This window comes from Sciurus vulgaris (genome assembly GCF_902686455.1).
Source record: "Sciurus vulgaris genome assembly, chromosome: 2".
NCBI classification, from domain to species: Eukaryota; Metazoa; Chordata; class Mammalia; order Rodentia; family Sciuridae; genus Sciurus; species Sciurus vulgaris.
The window spans coordinates 201160648-201183404 of NC_136462.1; the positions used below are offsets into that span (position 1 = coordinate 201160648).

The 22757-nt window shown below is 53.1% G+C and overlaps 1 long non-coding RNA gene across 1 annotated transcript; it reads left to right on the forward strand.

Moving 5' to 3' along the window:
• The first annotated feature begins 9269 nt into the window (after positions 1-9269).
• On the forward strand, positions 9270-22586 carry LOC306655586. Its single transcript, XR_013762298.1, has 4 exons — positions 9270-9540; positions 21232-21527; positions 21602-21730; positions 22117-22586. It is a non-coding gene; the product is annotated as an uncharacterized lncRNA (long non-coding RNA).
• Positions 22587-22757: the final 171 nt, after the last annotated feature.

Below are 22757 nucleotides of genomic sequence, written 5' to 3' on the forward strand. Positions count from 1 at the left end.
TGCAAAATTCAATAGAAGGCCTTCAGGTAAACAGCATCTCTGATGGGCGGGAGGTGAGTTGCAAAGCCACACTGTGCTTTGTAAAGGAAACAAGGAACGAATCAAAGGAGACACATTGTCCAGGGCCCTGGCAAGTGTTTGTGTGTGACATTTCCTGGAGGATGCTCCTTGCAAGCAGGACGGGGATGCAGAAGGGAGGAAGAGGAGCCAGGATGGCAAATGAGATCAGCCACCAGCAACAAGACAGAGGAGGCCCATCCTCCTTAAGGAGACTCTATATAATGCACGTGTATTTAAAGAGAGTATGTGCACTAATTTTGATAAGGATCCTTAAAATCACATTAGAATGGAAAGACTCAAACTAGGCCTCTCCTGGGAAATGTCAGTAGTTTTGTTACATTTGTTTTTCATTTTGTTCCAGTGCTCCTGTGAAAATAGCTTATCTTCAATACACTCAGAGTGGAAAAATGAGGTTTTGGGGCAAGGGATCATCTTTTGGTTGTAGATGAGTCCTTGGGGGAGGATGGCTCTGTGTCACACATGCAAGCTTTTCACGACTCAGCTCACGGGGAGCAGTTCCCCGGATACGTAACCCTGTATTCCTGCAGTGTGGGATTTGGAGGAGGCCAGGGCCAAGTCCAAGCCTGAAAGATCACATCACTCACCAACAGCTCTGTAGAGAACCAGAGGCCCCAAGTAAGTATGTGACTTAAACCCCATAGGACTTGACTTCTCCAGGTCCAGATGGAGATGGCCTGATGGCCTCAGAGGATGTCTCAGGGCTATTCTGTTGTAAAATTTTAAATGTATTTATTTAATTGAAAAATGAAAGTCATATCTATTTTATCATGCACAAAATATTCTGAAATATGCATCCATTGCAGAACGTCTATGTTGAGCTGATTAGCATATGTGTACCTCATGTGCTGATCGTTGATGAGGCCACTTGTAGTCTGTTCTCTGTGGTGTGTGGTTGACTACAGCCACCAGGCTGCGCACCAGGATGGCTTAGCGAGGCTCAGCAGCTGCGCCTGCAGGAAGGAAGGTGAACCTTCCACCCCCCGGGATGTCAATGTCAAGGCTAATGGGCAGAAACAGGTTCTCTTCCTTGAGAGCTGTTATGAGAAGAGAATATTCCATAAATTTCCTGTATGCCGAGAGAGAGAGAGAGAGAGAGAGAGAGAGAGAGAGAGAGAGGGAGAGAGTCTCAACCTGCCTCTTTCCTTTTATAACATCTCTAAAATATTTTCTTAGAGCTCGAATGTCATTTCCAGAACACTGTTCTTGGTATCCTGCTGCTAAAATCCTGACATAGTATAGTACTTTGGAAAAAATAGAAAAAGACAAAAACTCCCTTCCCCTCCCTGTCACAGAAGGCAAGATAAAATCTAGCACCACTTTTGAAAGCAAAGCCTGGAATCTTCCATCCCTTTCTTCCTGTTGAATTGCAGAACAGGAAGGAAGGTGAGTAGAGATTTGGAATGGTAATGAAGGTCAAATCATCCCCCAAAGAGAACTGGAGATTAACCCTGGCCGTTGTAATTGGAGAGAGTTTGGATTTTGAGAGTATGCTTTGAGCAGTTCGGAAAAAGTGCTGGAGGCATTTCTTCAGGTTGTCCAGTGGGCCAGCTCCTCTGCCCAGTGACCATGGAGGAGCGCTGGGGTGCGAATCCAGCCTGAAGCAAATGCCTACCTGGGAGCAACCCTGGGGTCTGGCTTTGTGCACAGAGGACTGCAGGAGCTCAGGGGCTTCCAGTGCGACTGCAGCTGAGCCCAGACTGGAGGTCGAGCCAGGCAGGGGGCGTGCTAAAGAGCAAGGACCTCAGGGGTGGGAAGAGCATTGGCCAATTACAGAAAGGGCACAAGGGCTGGCAGGGACCTGGGTCATCCTGAGAGTTGTTGCATACTGAAAAGACAAGAGCAGAGATGCGGGTGCAGCAGAGAGCACCCTCAGTCTCGCAGAAACCCTTGAGGCCGGTCCTCGGTGTGAGGCGTGTCCCCAGGTCCATGCTTGCTCCTGTCATCTGGGCCTCACCACAGTCTTGCCACCTCCTTTGCAGCCCAGCAAACCGAGGCTCCTTGGCTGAGAAGACTGGTCCTTGGAGTCTGTGGGTCCTCCTGGAACCCCCACCCGCAACCTCCCTCCTCCCTGCCTTCCACCTGGGCCAGGGGCCTCACCGGTACTTTGTTCCAAGATGATTTTGGCAAAAGCCATTTCCCCTGAGATGAAGCGACTCCTTCCTCGGCTCGTTGCCATGTGCGCTTTGCAGAATCCTGGTTTTTTGGTTCGCCTGCACCCCTCTCTTCCTAAGGAAGTCAGAAAAGGGCCCCTCCACCCCAGGCAATGTGACAGCACTGCTAAGTGACAGTGAGAGGTAATCAGCACCCCTGGTCCCGCACCTGCAACCTGTCTGCGCGCTCCCACGTGCCCTGTCAAGCGGGTCTCGAGCGCATGGATAATTCATAGCTGCGATCTGCACGCAGGTGGAGCAGGTACCCCTAGAGATGCTGCTTGGAGCGGGGAGCCAGGAGCTCATCCAAGGGCGAGGTGGCTTTCTTTCCAAAAGAGGTTTTCACCTGTGGACCTACTTGACAGATGAGCAGCCAGGAGGGCGCTGGGACCCCAGGGGCGCTCCACGCCCAGGCCGCAGCGGGCAGGAAAGGGCTCCGCGGGCTTCTGGCAGAGGCTTTTGGGACTCTATTCACTCACCCAACAAGTGTCAAAGGAACCTGGGACACAGACAAGCATACCAGGGACTCCAACTGTCATCAGCAAGGACAAACACTAGTCCATGTCTTCCTTTGTCACTCAGAAGGAAGGAGACCACGAGGCCAGCTGCAGCCTGGGCTCCCGGGGAGGGCAATCTGCAGGCTGGACAGTCACAGAGAGTGAGCCTTGGAACCAGGAGGGCACCTGGCTGGCCAGGGAGATTCCAGGAGGCAGGATGAGAAGGAGGAAGGCCCCAGGAGAGGGTGGGGCTTGGAACTTACCTGGGGCAACTGGCTTCTCGTATTTGATGTTTGGAGTGGAGCCATTTCCTGGTTTCTATCACCTACTTTGTGACACAGGGAAAGCAGGCTGGTCTCAGAAGATGCGACCGAGCTCTTGTGTGTGTGTGTGTGTGTGTGTGTGAGAGAGAGAGAGAGAGAGAGACTGGGTGTGCTCGTATGAGTGAGCATACATCTGTGAGTGCTAGCATGAGCTGTGTTTGCACATGTACAGCTGTGTGTGCACACTTGTATGTGTGCATGTGTCTGTGCATGCTTACACAGCTGCGAGTGAGTGTATGTGATTGTGTACATCTGTCCATCTTTGCCAGGCCATTCAAGTGTGTGTGCATGGGTGGTGCAGGATTGTGTGTCTGTGTGCATGCACACCTGTGTGTGGGAGTGCATGTGTGAGTGTGTGTGGACATGTGAGAGTGTGTGCATGTGTGCATGATGTGTGTGCTTGCCTTGCATGTGGGAGTGTATTCACACATGACTGCTGTGGGCCCGAGCCGTGGCAGTTGCACGTGGTCGACAGGCCAGCTGCTCCACCCTATGTCCCTTTGCCTTTGCTGTCTGCGTCCCATTGATTTGACAACTTGTCCACTGTCCTGCCACCCATTTGCCCCTGGACTGTGTCCTGCCTTCCTTCCAGGTTCATTCCTTCTTGGTTGAGACCGTCACTTTTGCGTCTCCTCCCCTGGTGCTGGCTGGTCAGTTGTCGAGCACACGCAGGCCCCAGCGTGGTGCTGCCCTCCTGGACTGTGCTCTTTCAAGGCCACTTTTGACATCTCGTCAGGCACTGTGGCCTCCTTCTGAAGAAGGTCCGCCATCATCTTCAGGGCTGAGGCTGAGGGCCCTGTGGCCTGACGTAGCTTCCTCAGGGCAACCTCAGAGTCACTCCAAGATGAAGCGAGGACTTGACCCAGGGATTCGCTCCATGACCAGTGCCATGTCTGCCTGCTGGGCTGCCATGCTGAGCACAGCACCCTGCCAGGTACCCAGGAGACACTCCACACGGATGGGCTCTAGCCAGTCGAGCTGTGTGTGTGGCCCTCTGTAGGGATCCCTGTAGGAAGCAATCCGCCTTCTAGCAAAGGAAAGCTAGCTCAACACCGGCTTCCTCATAAAGGTCCCCCAGGGTGAGACGCGCTGCACTGTTTGCTGGCTGAGTCGGACACTGAGAAACTGTGCCAGCGCTGACGTGTCCTGGTGCTCTGCAGCTCACGCTGAGCTGCTGCTGCTTCTGTCTGCTCACACGTTAACCAGGACTCACCTGCGGAAGCTGTCCCAGGCCCACGACTAGTAATGGCAGAGCTGGCATGTACCTGCCATCTCCCTGGCCTTGTTTTTTAACCAATAGTCCTTAAACGATGCTCTTATGGTAACTTCAGAGACAATGTGCTCCCTGCAGTACAGTTGCCTTTGCCTCTGAGATGGGCACCCACCTTCTGGAGGTCCTCCAAGCTTGCTGTGACATGTCTCCTGCCAGCCCGGGTCTTCTAGTTTGAGGCTACTTTCTCTTGAAGGAAGGGCCTTGCTGGACTTGAGTGCAGGGCCGCTGGCCACAGGTCATGGAGTGCATCTCCTGCTCCCAGCTGGGAGGGGCAGGCCAAGGTGGAGGCTTGCTGCAGGTGAACTGTGCAGCAAGTGGGTAAGAACCGAGTAGCGGTAACGGCTCCCTGTCCCTGTCTGCTCGCCATCACCACCTTTGGCTCGTCTGATGCTGAGTTTTCAGAAGTCATGAGCAGCTGCCTCTTTTATTTTCATTTCTGTTTAACCACAGAGAGTATAAGTTATATTTTGTTGAAGTCATAATTCATAGCATGCTTGTTTTACCATTGGAAGGGTTTTATCTCCTTTTTCTGTCTTAGATAAGCATCCATAAGGAAGAATGGGTAGCAAAACGTTTCCCCTTACGATGCTGCCTGGGCACATAAAGTGGGTCACGGTCTCAATGGGCCCAGATAAAATTTCCTCCACTTAATGTTCTTGCTCATTGGTTATTTGGAAGAATAATGGTGAAAATTTGAGAAGTCTTTCACATGGAACTTAAGAACTCATGTTTAATATTTATGGTGTGTAAAGGTCTAAATTGCAATTTCCAGAGTCAGGAGATAGGGGAATGTAGAAACGAAATCTGGGCATTGTTCAACCTCTTATGAGTCCAATTGGCTGCTTTTCATTAGCTGCACATTTCACACAGATGTGGATTGAACCCAGGATAATGTAAATGCTTTGCTCCACTTACTGACTGGAACACTGAATTTCACTTATTTGAATTTTCTAAAATTCAGTGCATAGAATTGGGGTTCATCTGTGAGTACCCGGCACCTGACATCAGTTAGCACATTTTCCAGCTCACTTCAGAGAGTCAGCTCTGAATGAACAACTTCAAATCCTGTTTCTGGTCCTTAAAAAGCCCTCTGGTTTCAGAGTGCTTCGTCAGCGGGACCCTTGGTTTCTTCCTCTGCCGGGTGGGAACAGCAGTCACATCACATTCACGTGACTGTGGGGACCGCAGAGATCACTTACGGGTGCAGTTGCATGGCGCCCAACCTCAGGCAGGCCTGGGTCCGGCTGCTATGTGATGTCCTCATTGTGCGATCAGCTAGAGACCCGACTTACTACAATGAAGGTGTGCGTCACAAGATGCTGTGTGGCAGGGACAGACAGCGTGAGCAGGAATATTTGCAAAATCGCTTCTTAGAGAGGTGGATGTGAGTGAGCTCTTGAGGAAGAGATGCATTTAGATGGGCAGAGGGAGCGGAGAATAGAGTCAAGTTAGTCCCTGGCGAGGCGTGGGCAGGAGACGGCAGGCGAGCGCGGTGCCAAGGCCTGTGGCATTCTTGCCCGCATCCTGTTCTGCAGGATGCCCTTTCCCCACCCCCAAATGTGACCTTGCCCTGCATCCTGAAGCACAGGGTCCCCACGAGCCCTGCATTCTGAGCATGTCTGTCCACTCGTTTGTGTTCCTGACACAGGGCTCCAGCCAGAGAACAACGCCAGGGTTCTAACTTAAACTGTGCTTGCCGCATGCTGGCCAGTGGGCCAGTCAGGGGTGAGAGACGGTCACAGCAGAGGCAGACGGCCGAGGCCAGCAGTATGCAATTGCAACAGGGGCTGGAGGAGCGGAGGCAGGGTGGGGGTGGGCTCTCTTCAGAGCCTGTTTGTTATTCATAGAGGAAAGCAAAATTTTGCAGAAATAAGATAAATGTTCCATGCAATTGCACAAGTTTTCTTGTCAAATTAAAAACACGAACGGCGTCGCAGCAGTGTAAGAATTTTCTGCTTCTCGTGCCTCCTCCAGCAAAAAGGGGGAGGAGAGGGGGTAAACGGGAGGAGGAAGCCATCCTGGCTCAGGAGAGGCTGTTTGTTGGCTTCACAAACAGGCAGATTCTGTTTGTGCCACGTTGAAGGTTGCTGGGAAAGGTGTGAGGCGGGGGAGTGTGCGGGAGGTGGTCGGCCAGCCCTGTGCTCGGTGGTGCTGCCTGCTCCATCCACCAGGGAGGGTGAGGAAACTGGCGGGACCGGCGAGCGCCGAGCGAGGCACGCATCAGAGTACCTGGACCTGTTCTGATGACAGGCCAGACGCAGGCCTGTGCCCATGAGGGAGCCAGACTGGAGAGCAGAGCCTGCGATGGCCCCACCAGCTCAGCTTGCACAGCAGGGAGTATGGAAGCCAGGCCCAGCACTGCGGCAGCAGGGAATCGGGGGCTCAGCGTTGACAGCCGGATGGAGACGGGGAGCCCGGGTGGGGTGTCGCTGGACCTCAGGAACCTGAAGGAAGCTGCCAGAACCTGCTGCCCCACAGGGGCAACACAGCTGCTGCCCAGTCAGGGGGCTGCAGTCTGAAGCAGGAGGCGGGCAGTGGACTGTGGGGCCAGGACACTTCCAGAAGGGCCTGGTCTTGACACTGGAGAAGGAGTGGTGGATGACGCTCATCCTCTGCCTGCTCCTGTGAGCATGGCTGGTGGGTGGAATCCGAACCAGCCCCCTGCTAGCAAGGGATTCTGGAAAACGCGGCTCCTGGGCCTGCAGCCCCGAGAACGTCTGGCAAACTGTCGCGAGCGGCAGAGAGGCGAGTGACTAGAATTCGGTTCCAAACAAGTTGGCTTTGTTTGATACACTCGGGATAACACAGACCTTAATCTTTCTAATATCACACATCAATCAAATCAAATGGCAAATAAACACACCTCAATCAAATAGTCCAAAGTCCTCTCTGCCTTGTCGGTTCCGACGACCCCGAATGCAACGTTATCTTAGTCGCAGAGAAGACGACGGCAGGCCTCTGAACTCCCTCCGGCCGATGGTCTGGGAATCGAGGACGGGCAGGCTCCGCTGGTCGTGAAGCCTCAGAGCAGCGGAGTCTGGGCAGTCTTGATGGGTGGATGATCCGTGGGGCTCCGAACCTGGCTGACGTGGATTTGTCAGGAGGTCTGGGCTGAGCCGAGGAGCCGTCTGAGAGGGGAGTTTATACCCTTCTCCTTGGCTTGTTTCCAGTTCTGGTCCAGATGGCGTCTTATCTCCCTGGTGCAGCGTTCTCGTGACACTCATGTCTTTTTTATTTTTTCGCCGTCCACTAAGGGCTTTATCATTTATTCGTTAGATATCCAAGTCTGCTCCTTTCACAAACTCTCCAAGGGGATGTCAGAGTGGAGCTGGACGCTGACAGGCAACAGTGGCCGAGCCCCGCCTCAGGGCTGCTTGCGTCCACACCAGCCACCTGTCCACATTTAATTTCCAAACAGTGACGTAGCTCCGCCATCAAGCTTCCTCCACAGACGCGGAAAGTGCCCACTTTCACTCCAAAAGACACCTGGTTCCCCTGCCCCCACAGGTCTATCTCTAGTGCCCGGCAGCCCCTTTGTCCAGAAAAATCGCCCTTGGCTGGACTTGGGTCTGAGCCAGATTCTTAGGTGTGTCCCTCAGGGGAGAGTGGGGGTGGCAGAGCGGGATGGTAGGCCAGCCAGTGGGTGAGAGCCCAAGGCAGGGACCAGGCGTGCCAGGCACTGCTGTCATTGCTGCCATGGTGTGTGGATATGTCTTCTCCACCACAGGCCCCATCCCGTCTAGCAGCCCCCAGGCCCTTGGCCCCACGCAGACTACACGCCTGGCGGCCCTCGCACCCAGGGCCCTGCCACCTGGAATCTGGGTCCTTTTCCACGTGGAGTCCTGGGGGAGCCCGGAGTCTCTGGCTGTCAGACAGGCTTCTCCCTGGCCCTTCTCCCTGGCCCTTCTCCCTGGCCCTTGAAGCAGTCACAGTCCTCTCACAGGAGGCTGCAGTGCTGGCGGAGCTCTCTGGTGGCCTCTGTGGACAGGATCAAGAGGCCTCACACCACCCCTGGCCAGGTGACACACTGCTGTGGCCCCAGAGGCTCTGGCACCATCTTGGCCCCCTGTGCCCAACAAGCTGCTGTGGATGGCGGTGGCGATGACTGACGGCCTCAGCTGGGGGCTGCAGGCCACACTGGGCAGCTTTCCCAAGGCCACTCAGGGTGTTGTTCCCAAGAACCACAGCCCTCTGCCCCATGCCCCAAGGTGGCTTTCTGCATGAAAAAAATATAGTGAATTAAATAAGCTTTCAAAAAACCTCAAGGGGCTGGGGCTGTGGCTCAGTGGTGAGCGCTTGCCTAGCACAGGAGGCACTAGGTTCCATCCTCAGCACCACATAGAAATAAATAAATAAAAATAAAATTATAATGTAAGAGGAAAAAAACCTCAAAATGGATCAAGAACTAAATCTATGAAACTTCTAGAAAAATATTAGTACGATATCTTTGGAATCTAGGGCTAGGTTAAAAGTTCTTAGACTTTGAACCAAAATCTCAATCCATACAAGTAAAAACAAAACAAAACAAACAAAAAAAAAAACAGGCACGCTGGACTACACCCCAATAAAACACTTTTGTTCTGTCAAAGCCCCTGGAGGAGGGTGAAAGCCAGCTACGGCCTGAGGGACAGTGAGGGACAGACATCGAGTCCAGTAGACAAACTTAAAGAACCCTCGAAACTCAACAGTAGAACCTCCAAATGGTTTAGTCAGAAAATAGGCAAAGGCACAGTTTTTGCTGAAGAGGAAATAAGGAGAGTGAATCGGCACACAATGGAATGTGGATCGAAGCTGCCGTGCACACCTATCAGAAAGGCTGGAACGCAGGGAGGGGACAAGGACAATGCTGTCCAGGTGCAGAGCTGAGCGCCCTGCCAGGTGGTCCGGCTCTCAGGAAAGTTGCTGGCAGTCTGTCCTGAAGCCAACAGGCACACGGCAGACAATCCAGTGACTGTGCTGCTGGGTGTTTATCCCGGAGAAATGAAGACTCATGTTCAAACAAAAACCCGTGTGTGAATGTTTACAGCAGCTTTAGCCACGATCACCCCTAACTGGGAACAGCCGTGTGTCCTTCGGTGATGGGCTTTCCACAGGCTGTGACGCCCTACCGTGGATACCGCTTGGAGGCTGAAACGAACAAGTGCATGTGAATTGGGGGACTCTCACAGGTATCAGTAGCAGAAGAACAAATGCCGCAGTCACACATTTTCATGGGTGTGATTCCTTTTTTTGTGGCATTCTTCACATAAAAAATAACTTTGCAGTGTTGCCTCGTGTGCAGGTCAGGGTGGGTGAGAGATGGGTTTGGCCACCACAGAGAAACAGGGTGTGGGGGGCGGGCATCACAAGCGGGTGGACGTGTCAAGGTCACTGCCCTGGTCATGTTGGTGCCTCTGGTTTTGAGGGACTTTACAGCTGGAGGAAATACGTATGATGCTCATGGGGCCTTTCCGCCTTGCTCCTCCTGGTTTCCTAGGAATTCAGGATGATTCCAAAACAACAAGAGCAAAAAATTCTTTTAGAAAGGAATTCCTTTCAGAAAGGCTGGTGGGGTGGGAAGGGTGACCCAGAGTGGCCTTGGTGACCCCCCTCCTCTGCTGGGAAGAGATTCGGCAGCAGAGTGAGCCAGGGGGTGGGCGCTGGCCTGGTGGGTGAGCGAATGAGCGGTGAGGGAGCCTCTCGCCCCTCTTGGTCAGGTCCAGCTGGACAGGGGCCTCCAGTGTCACTGGCCACACAAGATCTTTGGTCTTCCCTGAGTTTTATATTTGTTGTTAAACTTAAATAATTTTTATACAATTAGTAAAAATACATATGAAAGAAGAAAAGGTACATCCTTAATTTGTATATATGATGGCTACTGATGACTATAATAATTTCATATCCTCCTGCCTTTATGCATAACCTGATTAGTTACATTTCTGTCTTGGATTTTTTTTAATGAAAAGTTATATGTGAAAATAATAGGGTGCCTAGAGGGAATACAAATTTATATAGCGTTCTTGAGATGTAACGGAACAATATGAATCAAAGAAAATAAATGAAAACAATGACCAAAAAATCCCTTCGTCTAGCATCCCAACTTCAATGAATTCTTCCCAGGAGAATATCAGACAGGTGTGCAAAGATGTGCATGCGAGGTTATTAACTGTATTGTTGATGGCAGTGAAAAATGGAAATAAGCAAAATATTTGAAACAGATAAAAGATGGCCAGATTGTGGTGCATGGAACAGCTGAGAAGAGTAAGTCTGCTGGAAGGGAGCCCTGGTTCTGCAGGAGCTAAGGCGAGGTGCTTCCATACCAATGAGGCCGTGTGGCCGGTGGCAGGCGGCAGGCAGGATGAACCTGCTCACTGTGAGCCGTCGGGCTCTGTGTGGGTACTCGGAGGACAGGAACAGCTATTATCAGAAAGCAAAAAGACCCAGACCTGACTAGCTTACTTGTGTGTAGGAGTACTCAGGCAACTGTGTATTTTAAAAGAGGCATCCTTGTGGTATTGGTAATTATTTTCCATGATTACTAATATGCATAAAAATAATAGAATCTCCTGAGTTATTGTTACAGGAAAATTTTATTTTGTTATCTTCTATATTTTCCAATTTTCACTGCATGGACAAATCTGAATAAAAACAGCAACATTTATTTTAAATGTGACTGGGGAAGGTAGCCTACTTCTGAGTGCAGAATGAGCTGCTCCGCCAACACGTAGACGGAGCCGGTGGTGGTGGGGGACTCCCCCCAGGACAGGCTGGGCTTCGGTCCTCAGAGGTGGACGTGGAGCTTGGCCAAGAAGGCATTGCCTGGAGCTCTTGGGGGGTGGGAGCGTTCCCACCTCGTTCACCCCTCTCCCATTCCTGGTTTGGTGCCTGGAACTCCAAAACATTGTCCAGCGAGTAACGTCCTCCGAGTCATTAACTCGGGAAAGATCTTTGACCGTCTGCTCTTGCTGGAGGGGGGCCTTTGTGCTTGACCAGCAGCTGTGGACAGGAGAGTGAGAGGTGACCAGCAGAGGGAAGCACCTGGAATCTTCAGGCCAAGGGCCTCAGCCGGAAAGGGCTCTTTGGAGGGAAAATATTCAGACCAAGCTGGCGGGAGGAGTCAACCCCAGGCATGGGAGGTCCCTGGAGGGGCTGTTATAGCAGGAAGCAAAGAGTGACTGAAAGACCCAAAGGCTCCTTGGCCAGGCAGTGGGAGAGGCCAGCATGGCCGTGGCGGGGAAGGGTGTTGGCTGGGTAGTGTGGGTGGGACTTTGAGAGCTCGGGCAGAGGTAGATTTAGTCTGGGTATTACAGGAAGCTTTGGAGGGTTTCAGAAAACTTTTATTTTTAGAGAAGTTTTAGAATTACAGAAAGTCACAGATACAGTGACCTCTTGCCTAGCTTCCCCCACTGAACGTGTCTTAGATTTCTGTGGTGTGCTTGCCAGTTAAGAAATTAATAGAGGCGCATGCTGTCAATCAAATCCCAGGCCATTCTTATTTCTCTAATATCTAGTTTTTGGTTTTTTTTTTTTTTTGCCTCAGGATGGCAGCCAGGGCCCGTGGTGTTCATTGTCCTGCCTCCTCAGGCTCCCCTGGGTGTGTCATTGTCCCAGACTCTCTGTTTCCAATGACCTTCACAGTTTCAAAGAACCCTGAGCAGATGCCCTGGGTTTGGATTTATGTGGTGTTTCTCTTGTGTTTAGACGGGGACAATGGTCACGTCAGGGTGCATGCTGTCCACCTGGCGCACCACGGACATGGGAACTGGGCCAGCTGGGCAGGCACAGAGGGACTCAATACTGGAAGTGACCCAGTCTGCTGCATCCTTTGCCAGGTGCTCTTGGTCACGTGAGCTGGGCAGCGTGAGGCCCAGCAGTAGAAGGCAAAGCTGTGTTGAGGGGCAGAGGGTGGCCAGCTGGACCCAGGCGGCAAGCTGGGTGGGACGGAAGTGTGGCGTGTGGAGTATGTGGACGACCTCAGTAGGTTTTAGGTTCTCGCCTCAGAGATCTCCCTTGAATGGGAACTCTGTGAAAAATAGCAAAACCCCAAACAAAACCTAAAAGTGGGTTCCCCAGGGTGGAAGTGGAGACATAGCCCACAGTCACTGGTGGCTCCCAGCTCCCTAACCCTTCAGGACAACTGAGGGCAAGCTAGTGATGGGCAAGGTGGGTGGGCGTGAGCCTCTTTGTGGGTGTTCGCCAGACAGGGGCTCAGAGGAGGCCCCTTGTTCAGGTAGGAAACAGCTCTACCTGGGTCAGGTGAGCAGTGGAAGTGGGAGGAAGGAAGGGCAGGTCGGGCCTCCTGCCTGCGGCTGGGCCTCTGCGCCCTGTCTGGGAGGAGGCTGCAGGGTTCATCCAGATGTATGGTGGGCACCACACCTCAGCTCTGGGCTTTGCCTTTTCTCTCCTCCTGGTCTCATGGAGTCATCCAGGCAGGGGGCTCAAGACTGCAGAGGACGCGGTAGGGACATGGGGATCCGACTTGGAGTTTGATCACTGGTGAGCGCTCATGCCCTTAACGGAACTTGAACCACAGTCTCCAGGGCCCATTTGCTGAAGGAGTTTTGCAACCTTAACCAAAAACCAGAGGTTTTCACCGGACAGAGAAAGATAATGGCCACAAGTGATTGCCCGAGAGGAAATCTTGTTCAATATTTAATATGCAAGAACAACTGCCAGCAGTAGAGTGCCTTCTTTCGGGCTAGGTGGAGTTTATCCGCGGGGAAGCCCCAGTGTGCTAATGAGGTCACCCGAGTCCCGGCCTCCGCGGAAGCCGCCTTCACCCCACAGCAGGCCCTGCATGAGTCCTCCCACTTCCCAGCTGAGCCGCAGCCCTCTGGCTCCCAGCGGAACACCGGCCCGCGTCTTCCCTGCTCCCCACCCTCACCTCCCGCCTGGAGTGAAGGTGCCCTGGCTCCAGATTTCCTCAGGAGCCTTCGCTTCAGGCTTCACGCACAAGAGGCTCCTGACCTCTGCTGCTGCTGTGGCCAGAACAGGGGACTGTAGATGGCTGAGCGATGAGATTGCTCCAGCCCCATCCCAAGTCTTGTACCCAGAAACGTGGGATCCGAGTCACATTCCTGCTAGCCCTGGAGCCAGATGCGAGTCAGGTCCCGCCCTCACGCTGAACTCCCAGGGCGCTCTGTTAGTTGACCCCTCTGTGGGGACAGGTTTTTACTGTCCTCCTACTGTCTTCAGGGCCCAGATTAAACATGGGTTCTGGGGGTGTCTGCGAGGGGGTTTTCCAATGAGGCCAGCATTTGAATTGCCGGACTCGCTGAGCAGATGGACTTCTCCAACCAATCCAGGAGGGCCTGAGCAGAGCGTGATGCAGAGAAAGGGGGAATCTTCCCATTTACCAGCAGCCCCTTGCTTGAGCTGGGGTATCATCTTATCTTGTCAGAATGGCATTTGTGCTGTTGGCTCTCAGGGTCTCAGACCTCGGAATGCAGGCCAAACCACACCGCAGCTCTCCTGGGTCTCTGGCTGGCAGAGGGCAGGTTGCAGGCTCCTCGGACTCCCCGTTGAGACAGTCAAGGTCTCTTTCTCTCTCCCTTTTCCCTTTCCTCTTTCTCTGGGAGCCATGACTAAACTCAGCCCCTTGAAAAGCCTTGAATGTAGACGTGATTTGCGTGTCTGCTCTGGCTGGAGTGCTGTGCCTCCTGGTGACCAGGCACCTGGCGTGTGGCCTGGTCGGTGAGCATTCGGTAGGCGGCTCTGCTTTCCCAGCCCGAGGGCCAGAGGTTCTGGGGTTGCTGCTGAGTCCCACTGAACCACTTTAGGGGCACCTCTGCTCTAGCACACGAGTGCGCATCTCCCTGGGAAACCTGTTTGTGTCCAGGGGTGGCATGTGGGACAGGCTCTTGAAGTGACGAGAAGCACAGTGGCAGTGATGCTGTCCTGTGCGAGTCTGCAGGAGGCTGCAGGCCTCACGGCTGAGGCCTGCTGTTTACTGGAGGGTGTTGAGGACCCTGGGTGCTTGGGGAGGGACCTGGGGCAGACACCTCCGCTGTGCTGAGGCTGGCCATTGGTGCTGCAAGGACTCCCTGCTGCTTCGGGAACGCCCAGGAGTAAAACCAAGGGAGGACAGCAGACAGTCTGAGACCCACGTGTCTAGGTCCAGGGCTGTCTGACATCCCTCGTCCTTGATCAGCTGCACAGCAAGTTGGCCAACTCCAGGGAGCCCCTCCAGTGAGTCTTGCTGGGAGCTATGTGGTTCTGTCCTTGAGGACCCCGGAGCCCTGCAGCCGTCACCTGAGCCACCAGGCCAGGACACACTCACAGGCAAGTGCCAGATGCCCGACTTTGTTCTCATTACCACGTTGCCCTGCACTCTTCTGGCAATCGTGCCCTTGGTGTGTGGACACGTGTGCCCCAGGTTTCCATGCCCCATACCTAACCCCATCTTCATGTTTATAGCAGTCCTAAAAATCAAACACAGACAATCACATTAACCAGATTAGGATGCTGCGATATTGCCAGTGAGACTAGGGCGGCTCCATCCTCAGTGCACGTCCTATGAACCCACCAATTAGGTGGCGTGTCAGAGAATGAGGCCACCTCCTGTGCTCCCTTGAATAATTGAAAGCTGCTCTCTCCACGGGCAAAGAGCTCCTCTGCCTTCGATCGATCGTGCTCCTTCCAGCTTGGACTGCCCACACACCTGCAGGTCCCTGATGCCCGGGCAGCGACAGGAGACCACAGCATGGGAGACCAGGGAGGGCGGCACCGCCATGGGCAGGGCCTTTCTGGGGCCCCAGGCAAAGGTTAGGCCCGGACTGTCAGTGTTCAGCCCTCCAGGTGAGAGGTTCTGAGGTGGCAGGAAAGATGCTGTCCTCCAGAGGGGGAGCCCTGTCCCCCAGAGCAGCAGCAGCAGGCCGAGTCCAGACGCAGTGGGGCAGAGCAAACAGGGGTCTCCAGTCTGGGTCGGGCTGGGAAACACAAGGAGCTAAATGAAGAATGGGATTGCTGTCACTGAGACTCCAGTCTTCAGTTTTTTGATTCAGTTTTCCACAAGTTCATTCTCATAAACCCCTGAGCAGGAAATGTGGGCATATGGCCACAGTGGCAAAATCCACTCTTTAAAAGAATTCTTCTCTGGGTTGGGGATGTGGCTCAGGGCGAGAGCACCTGCCTAGCATGCATGAGGCCCTGGGATCAATTCCTAGCACCAGTATATTAAATTATAAATACATACATGTGTTGAACCTACTAAGCGCTGGGTGTTCTGGACCAGGACCAAGGCTGAGCATCCCAGCTATCATGGTGCTCAGAAGCTAATGGGGTGGCTGGTGAGGAATACTTAGCATTAAATGACATAGTGATAGCAGAAAAACCCTCATCTAACTCAAAGCTATGATCTTTTATTATTGTAGTTGTTAAAATAATTATTAAAGTAGTTATTAAATAAGTGAGAAATAATAATATGTCTAGTTACGAAATTAAGCAGAGGTTTTCAAATATCTTTTAGCTTTGTATGAGGATGCAAAACCCATGTGTACAGAAAATAGAGTTTCTCTGTTGGAAATGGAAATGGAGATACCGGGGGAGGCCCTTCCAGTGCAGGTGAGGCTGGTGCAGAACCGGCTGCAAAAGCCCCAGGCAGGCAGACTCTTCCCACCGGCATCCGGTGCTCACCAGGACCCGGCCTCCCGTGCAGCTTTCTTCCCAGGTGGCCTCAGGGCTCCGTTTCCTCGCCCACGGTGGGCCCCAGGGTTGCAGCCCCTGGACTCTACTTCCAGCTGTCCCTGAGCACCGTCTGGTACCCGTGCTGGTTTCTAGCCTCTGGTCAGGCAGATCCTGACTTCATGTTCCTCTGAGATCAATTTCCAGCAAAAGGGGAGAAAGAAGGAGAATCAAGGTCACATGGTAACAATGAAAAAAGCCCTGTGACTTTTTTGTCCTCCTTCAACCCAAGGGAATCATGTCCTTTTGTCCTTCTCTGTCTCCTAGCTCTTACCACTCAACACTTAATAAAATTCTAGAACCCTCGAGAAGCAGGAAAAATACATAGGAACACAGTCGCAGCATCACACATGGCGCTGGCGCTACTGCTGCCTGGTAATCCCTCCCAGGATCCCTTGCTAAGACTTGGCCTTGGTAACTATTTGCAATCATGCTTGGGAAGATTCTGAGTCCTGGTTTTTCATTTAACATATCTTAAGACTTTAGAGTGTAGGTGAGTGATGTTCTTCATGTTAAAGGCCACTAACCACTGAGCCGTGGTGTCAACTTACGGAGCTGCTCTCTGACGCCTGTGTGGCTTTCACTGTCAATGCCTCCCCCACTCCCCCCCGGCCGCAGACTTCATGGTGCTACGAGGACAGAGTTCCACTCGTCTGGCTGCTGGGCCCAGAGACACGTCTGCAATTGCTCTTCACTTGTGTCTGCTCTGCCTTCCCAGAGCTTATTACTCCCTTTTGCTAGTTTGCCAGATGCTTCTGGAAGTACATGAGAACGCCAATCTTGTTGCCAGCACTAGGAATTCCCACTAAATACATTTTAATGCTAGTTTAATAGGCAAGAGGGACTCATAGTGAGTTTTAACTGCTGTTCTTCTCGGGGTTGTCAGTCAGTGGGACATTGCATCCCCCTGGCGAGGGCAGGTGCCGCCGTCCCTAAGAGACCCCAGCAGCAGCTGCTCTGCTCCCAAGCCTTCAGGAAGCCACCCTGCTCCCCCACGGAGCAGACCTCCTCCCCGCACACCCCTGATGCCATGAGTGGCCTCCGTGCTGGTGTGTGGGTGCCCACCTGGGTCATCCCAAGGTGGCCTGCACCTTTGTGGGCCCTCACTGGACTCCCAGCTCTGTGCGCCAGGGCCTCACCCTTCAGTCTCCTGCCTAGTCCAGCACAGCCCTGTGCGTATGGCCGAGGCTCCACAGAGCCCCGTGCGAAACACCACTGAACTGGATTAGGAATCGATTCAGTCCAAGATGAGCCCTCAGCACTCAGAAGGGTCAAGAGCTCGCTCTCGTTTTCTCCCACCTGAGTCCCACTTCAGGGGAATCACTTTGCTGTTCCATCCCCGCCACTTGAAACAGGCTGCAGGGTCCCGGAGCCCTGTGTGGGAGTCAGTCCTGGGCCTGCTGCGGACACCTCCTCAGGCTCACAGCAAGGGGCACAGTGCAGGCTAAACAGCATCCCGAAGTAAAAGTCATGGAGAGCTGTGACCCTCGAGGGTGCCTGGACAGTGCTCTGCATGTGTGTTGAGTCTTTCAAGACCTACTGTGTGTCGATATGGGCTGTATCTGAGGGTGAGGGTAAGTGATCTGGAGGTTCAGAACAGGGCTGCCTCCACTGCCTGGTACCATCAGGGCTTGATGGAGGGAAGGAGAGAGGCCAGCCGGGGTCCCCTCAGGCCTGGTGCCCCAGGACTTCTCTGTCCTCTAAACCACACTGCTCACACTTCAGCAGGAACTGAACTGCCCAAAAGACAGGCTGAAACTCGGACTGCTGGCTGCCTCGGGGGTCCTGCTCGGCAGGTTGGGGTGAGGTGGGGACTTGCGTTTCTGACACGTTCTAGGTGGCAGTGATGCTGCTGGTCTGGGCTGAAAGCCACAGCTCCAGGCTGAAATGACGATGGCCGTCCTGCACAGGACATGTCCCCGTGCCAGGTGCTCCCCTTAAAGCACACGTCTGGGGTCCCCTCCTGACTGCCGACGGATCCAGGATCACTTCAGCTTTCACGAGCTGTCCTCAGGGACTGCGAGGCCTCCCAACGGACGTCTGGGCTCCTCGGGTGCCCGTGAGGCTGCTCCCCAGCCCTGCGTCTGCCTGTGCTGTGGCCCCGGTTGTACTGCTGTGGGTTTAGACAGTTGCCTTGAGAGACTGTAAGGAGGAAAAGCGAAAGGCCATGTCCTGCCTTCACCGATTCTTCTTGGGGCCTTCCCATCCCTGGGTGGGTCTGAGTTCTGCTCTTCCACCTTGGGGACACCCTGCCATGCCTGAGAAAGTCTTAATTTCTGCTTTAATTTGAGGGACAATTTTTCTGCATATAAAAAGAAAGGTTTTTTTTTTTTTTTTTTTTTTTTTTCTTTCAACCCTTAATGTCTCTCTCCACTCTCCTGCTGAGATTCTCATCTTAGCTCCTGTGTAGCGAAAGGCTTCTCCCGCCTCTCTCCTTCCAGGATTCTCTTTGTGGTTGAGGTCCCAAGCTTTGGGGCTTGCTTCTGTGTTGATCTGCTGGCTGGGTCTTGGGCTCAGCGTCATTAATTTCAGAAAGTTCTCAGCCATTTGAACGCTTCTCTGTTCTCCCTCGTCCTGCCAGTGGCTTACAGGTCAAACATCCCCAGAGGGTCCCACAGCTCCTGGAAGTTCTATCTGGCCTTCCTCCCTCTCTGCTTGCTTCTTGGTTCCTGGAGTCTATGCTGCCATGTGGTCGGGCTCACCAGCTCCTCCCTCCGCCTGCCCTGACTCAGCAGACTGTTGTGGCCATTCCTGGGTCTTCAGCCCTCTCCTCTGGATTCTTTTGCATCACTCTGCTCCTGCTACCTCTGAGCTCCTGCAGCCACTCACTATGTGAGCCGGGCTTGCTCTAGATCCCCCGCCTGGTGATTCAGAGTAGCAGGAACTGTGCCAGGTAGCCTTGAGTGTGAGGGTTGTCAATTAGGCTCAGAGTGGGGCTGTGCTCAGCATTTGCTGTGGCTACAGGAGCCAGAGGCTTCAAATTCCTCTAGTAGTCCCTTGCTCCTTCCTCTCTGCTTGACTTTGAACTTCCCAGGTCCTCCTCAGAGTCCAGTTGTGGGGCCCTTGCTGGGTGCTCTGTGGCGACCACTGGGCATGTTGGATTAGAAAGTGGGCAGCAAGTGTCCAGATCTTCAGGGGAGGTCCTGGTTTTTCAGTGGACTGGGTCTGGCTATGGCCTTCAACATGTGCCCATGCTTGGGTGAGGCAGGAAGGCCGTGGCCTTGAGAGCATGCCCTTCTCCAGCAGGAATGAGGCCTAGAATGGTCTTTCCCTGGAGAAGGGACCAGGCCTGATTCATGAACCTGGAGGGGATCTTTTGGAGTCCCCTGGAGTGCATGGGGGTTCCTGGAGATAGTGTCCAAGCTCATGGTGTCCCCGAGCTAGAGCCCAGACTCCTCATCGTGCATATGTAGTTACCTGTCAGCACCACCCAAGTGCCCTAGGAGCTTAGCTGTCCAGCTGCTCCTGCTTCAGGGTCATCAAGCTCTGTGGCCCCTCTGTACTTAGCCAGATTTTAGGTGGTTGTTCACCCCATGGTCAAAAGACAAAATCACTGTGACTTTAAAGATTAATTGGCTTTTGCTTGGGATTCGGGACTGGAGCAAAGCCTCAGTCTATGAAGGAGGCCTCTTGAGAGCCCAGCAGAGGAGGCTGCCTCACAGGCAGAGAAAGCTGGAGAGCACAGAAATGACCAGAGCCGATGGGTCGTCTCCTTACGGGGAGGGGACTTTCCTTCTGGTGTTAAGACAGGAGACTCAGGTGTGCTGCTGTTCCTGCCTTTTAGGAAACTGGCCTGTCCCTAGCTCAGGGTGGTGACATGGCTCTTGGCACAGGTGACTCCTCTCTGGTGGGATCTGCCTGCACCTCCCACAGGCTCCAGGTTGCCCAATAAGCCCCCCTGTTCAAGAGATTCCAGAAAAGTCATGCTGATTTTCAGATTTTCCAGTCGTTCCTTCCTGGGAGGCTTGGAACGATGACTTCCAAACTCCTTGTGTGTAAAAATGGGAGACTTGAACTCTTCCTTGTAAGTAAAGAAAGAGCAAATGTTCACTTTCAGACTGTCTCTGAGCGTGTCACCTACGAAGTCTTTCACAGGATGATTTATATGCTCCATTGTTAGCGTTTTCCAGTTGAACAAGAGACTCATGGTTGTCTTCCAGAAAATGTTGCACGCATTTCCACATAACCTTGCACGAGGTGGTGGGTGGAGTAGAGGGAAGGGGCAAAGATCAGAGGAAGTGGGGAGGAAGCACAGTCAGCAAACCACCCCTGATATTTTCAGATCATGTAAATGGCTTATTTCTAGCCCTTAGGTTCCATCCTCTGACAAATGTACAGTAAGAACTTACACAGCATGCTGTCTTAAAGCACTTCAACACAAACACATTTGAGAATCGTCTTTGTACATTGGGGTCAAGAGATATTTTCAAGATAGTAATAAGGATTTAGTCCCACTGCACCTTCCGCTCCTGGCAGCTACACCCCAGGATCCACGCCACAGCCTTGTGAGTAGCCCTGGCCTTGCTAAAGTTTGCAAGCCACAAATTATATGCAGGTTGTTAAAAACAGTGCCTGGAAGCCTGTATCAACCTGTGAACGTGTGTTCACGCTTCCTTCCGTTGAGAGGAAAGAAACAATTAAAGGCGGAGGCTCTGTCTACCTGTGAGATTGCGCACGGCACCACTGGGGCTCTGTGCTGTGTGCGGCACTGCCAGATCCTGGGAACACAGGGGCCCTGGCTTCCCTGAGCCTGCCGCTCCCCGGCGGAGGGAGACTATTCGGTAGGGCTTGGGACAGGTCCCCTCCTCTCCCCTGAGTCACGTCACACCCGAGGCTCTAGGAGGAGAGAGAAGGCAACACTAGGTGTGGGAACTTAAGGGAATTCCCAAGGGATGGCAGCAGTTTCTGAAGCATAATTGGCCACTGGGGACACTCGCAGATTCCTGCGGGACTCTGTGGCTCCCCAGCCAGGGAGAAGCTGTTTTGACTAGTTGTCTTGTCTAATGAAACAAACCGAATAAGCTTCCTGTGATAAGCCATAGGAAGCGCATCACCTTGGGACGGTCTTGAACTTGCCCCAGCCCTGCGTCCCCCACCGGAATGTCTTGTTTACACCAGCCGGTGACTCGGGCCTGGTCCACACACAGCCATGGAAAGCACACAGATTCACCTTCAATGCGTCTGATTGTTGTACTTAGGTAGGAAGGAATGATTTAAAATATTACTGCATTTTCTCCTCTGTTCAGCCATTTGAGTGACCTGTGTGTTTGGACATCACGCTGGTCCAGAAGAGAAGCTCAGTGCCCGTCGCGCAGTCATCTCTCAGCTGTTGACCCACTGCTCCTCTTCCTGGCCGGACTTTCCCTGGGGTTGAAAACCATGGGCCTCTCATCCTTCAGACCTCAAGGTAAATGTCAACTGCTTCTAGAGTCTTCTCTTGGCCACCTGCTGTGGAATGAGGACCGTTTCCCCAGTTCATCTGCCGAAGCCCTAGCCCCCAGTGACACCATGTTGGGAGACAAGTTTTCTAGGAGGCCAAGAGGTAAGTGAGGTCAAAAAGGTGGGATCCAAAGCTGGTAGGATTGGTGGCCCTCGGTGAGATCTCTCTCTCTTAAGCACACTCAGAGCAAAGACCACGTGAGGATCCGTGAGAAGGAACCGTCTGAGCCAGGCAGAGAGCCCTCACCAGAACCCGCCATGCTGGCACCCACATCTTGGACCTCCAGCCTCCAGCACTGTGAGAAGGTAAATTTGTGCTGTTGAAGACACTCATCCACGTCATCCATACTGCTTTGTTACAGCAGCCTGAGCTGACCAGTAAGCCCCCGATTGGGGGCATCCCCACCATGTCCTCCGTCACAGCACCCTGTCTTCCTCTTAGTGTGACCATCCTGGTCAGGGACTTGTGCTCAGTGACTGTCCAAAAGGTGGGCATGGCCAAGACAATGGCTCCTACATCTCCTGCTGCCCCTTCCCTTCTCCTGGACAGCACTGCAGGGCAAAAATAGATGAGCAATACTTAGTCAGAAAACAACACGAGGATGTCAATCCAGTGAGATGATTTTGATAGTAACACTTGCTGTATTTGCTGGCTGATTTCCAGGACACTTTTACTCATATGATCCTTCTAGAACCATCTGGAGACCCTGTGCAAAGGGAGGCACGCCCTGGGCACTCACGGAGATGTTTCCTTTCCGGGGAGAAGAACCACAGACAAATGGTGGAAAGAACAGGAAAGATACAAAGAGTGAGAGAGAAGAGCAGCTATGCAGCCAGGTGAACCAACCACGTGAAGCGGGAATGTCAAAGGTAAGGATGGGCCGCGGAGAGGCAGGGCACATGTGCTGGGCTCGGGGAGGCGGGACCCACACCCACAGTGGGCAGAGTGGAGAGGGTCCTGCAGGACTGGCGGTCTGAGCAGCAGACTGGAGCAGAGCCTCCCCGGCAGCCCCGGGTGTCACTCCGTGCTGACATGGCATGGGAACTGTGGCTGTAGCCACGTCTTCACCCAGCTCTAGCTATTTCATGGGCACTCGAGTATTCACAGAATGAGGGACCAGACCCAATGACACAGGGAAGCTTGGACCACCCCACACTTCGGGGTCTCAGGGCAGCGTGAATGAGCTGCCTTTAGCAGAGCCAGGGTCCTTGGGCTTGCTCCATCAGAAACTGGGTGTGTGTGTGCACACCTCGTGACGTTGTGGTTCCAGTCTGTGGCCAGGTGCTGTGAATACTTTCTTCTCTATTGTTGGGAAATGCTATCTGGCTTGAC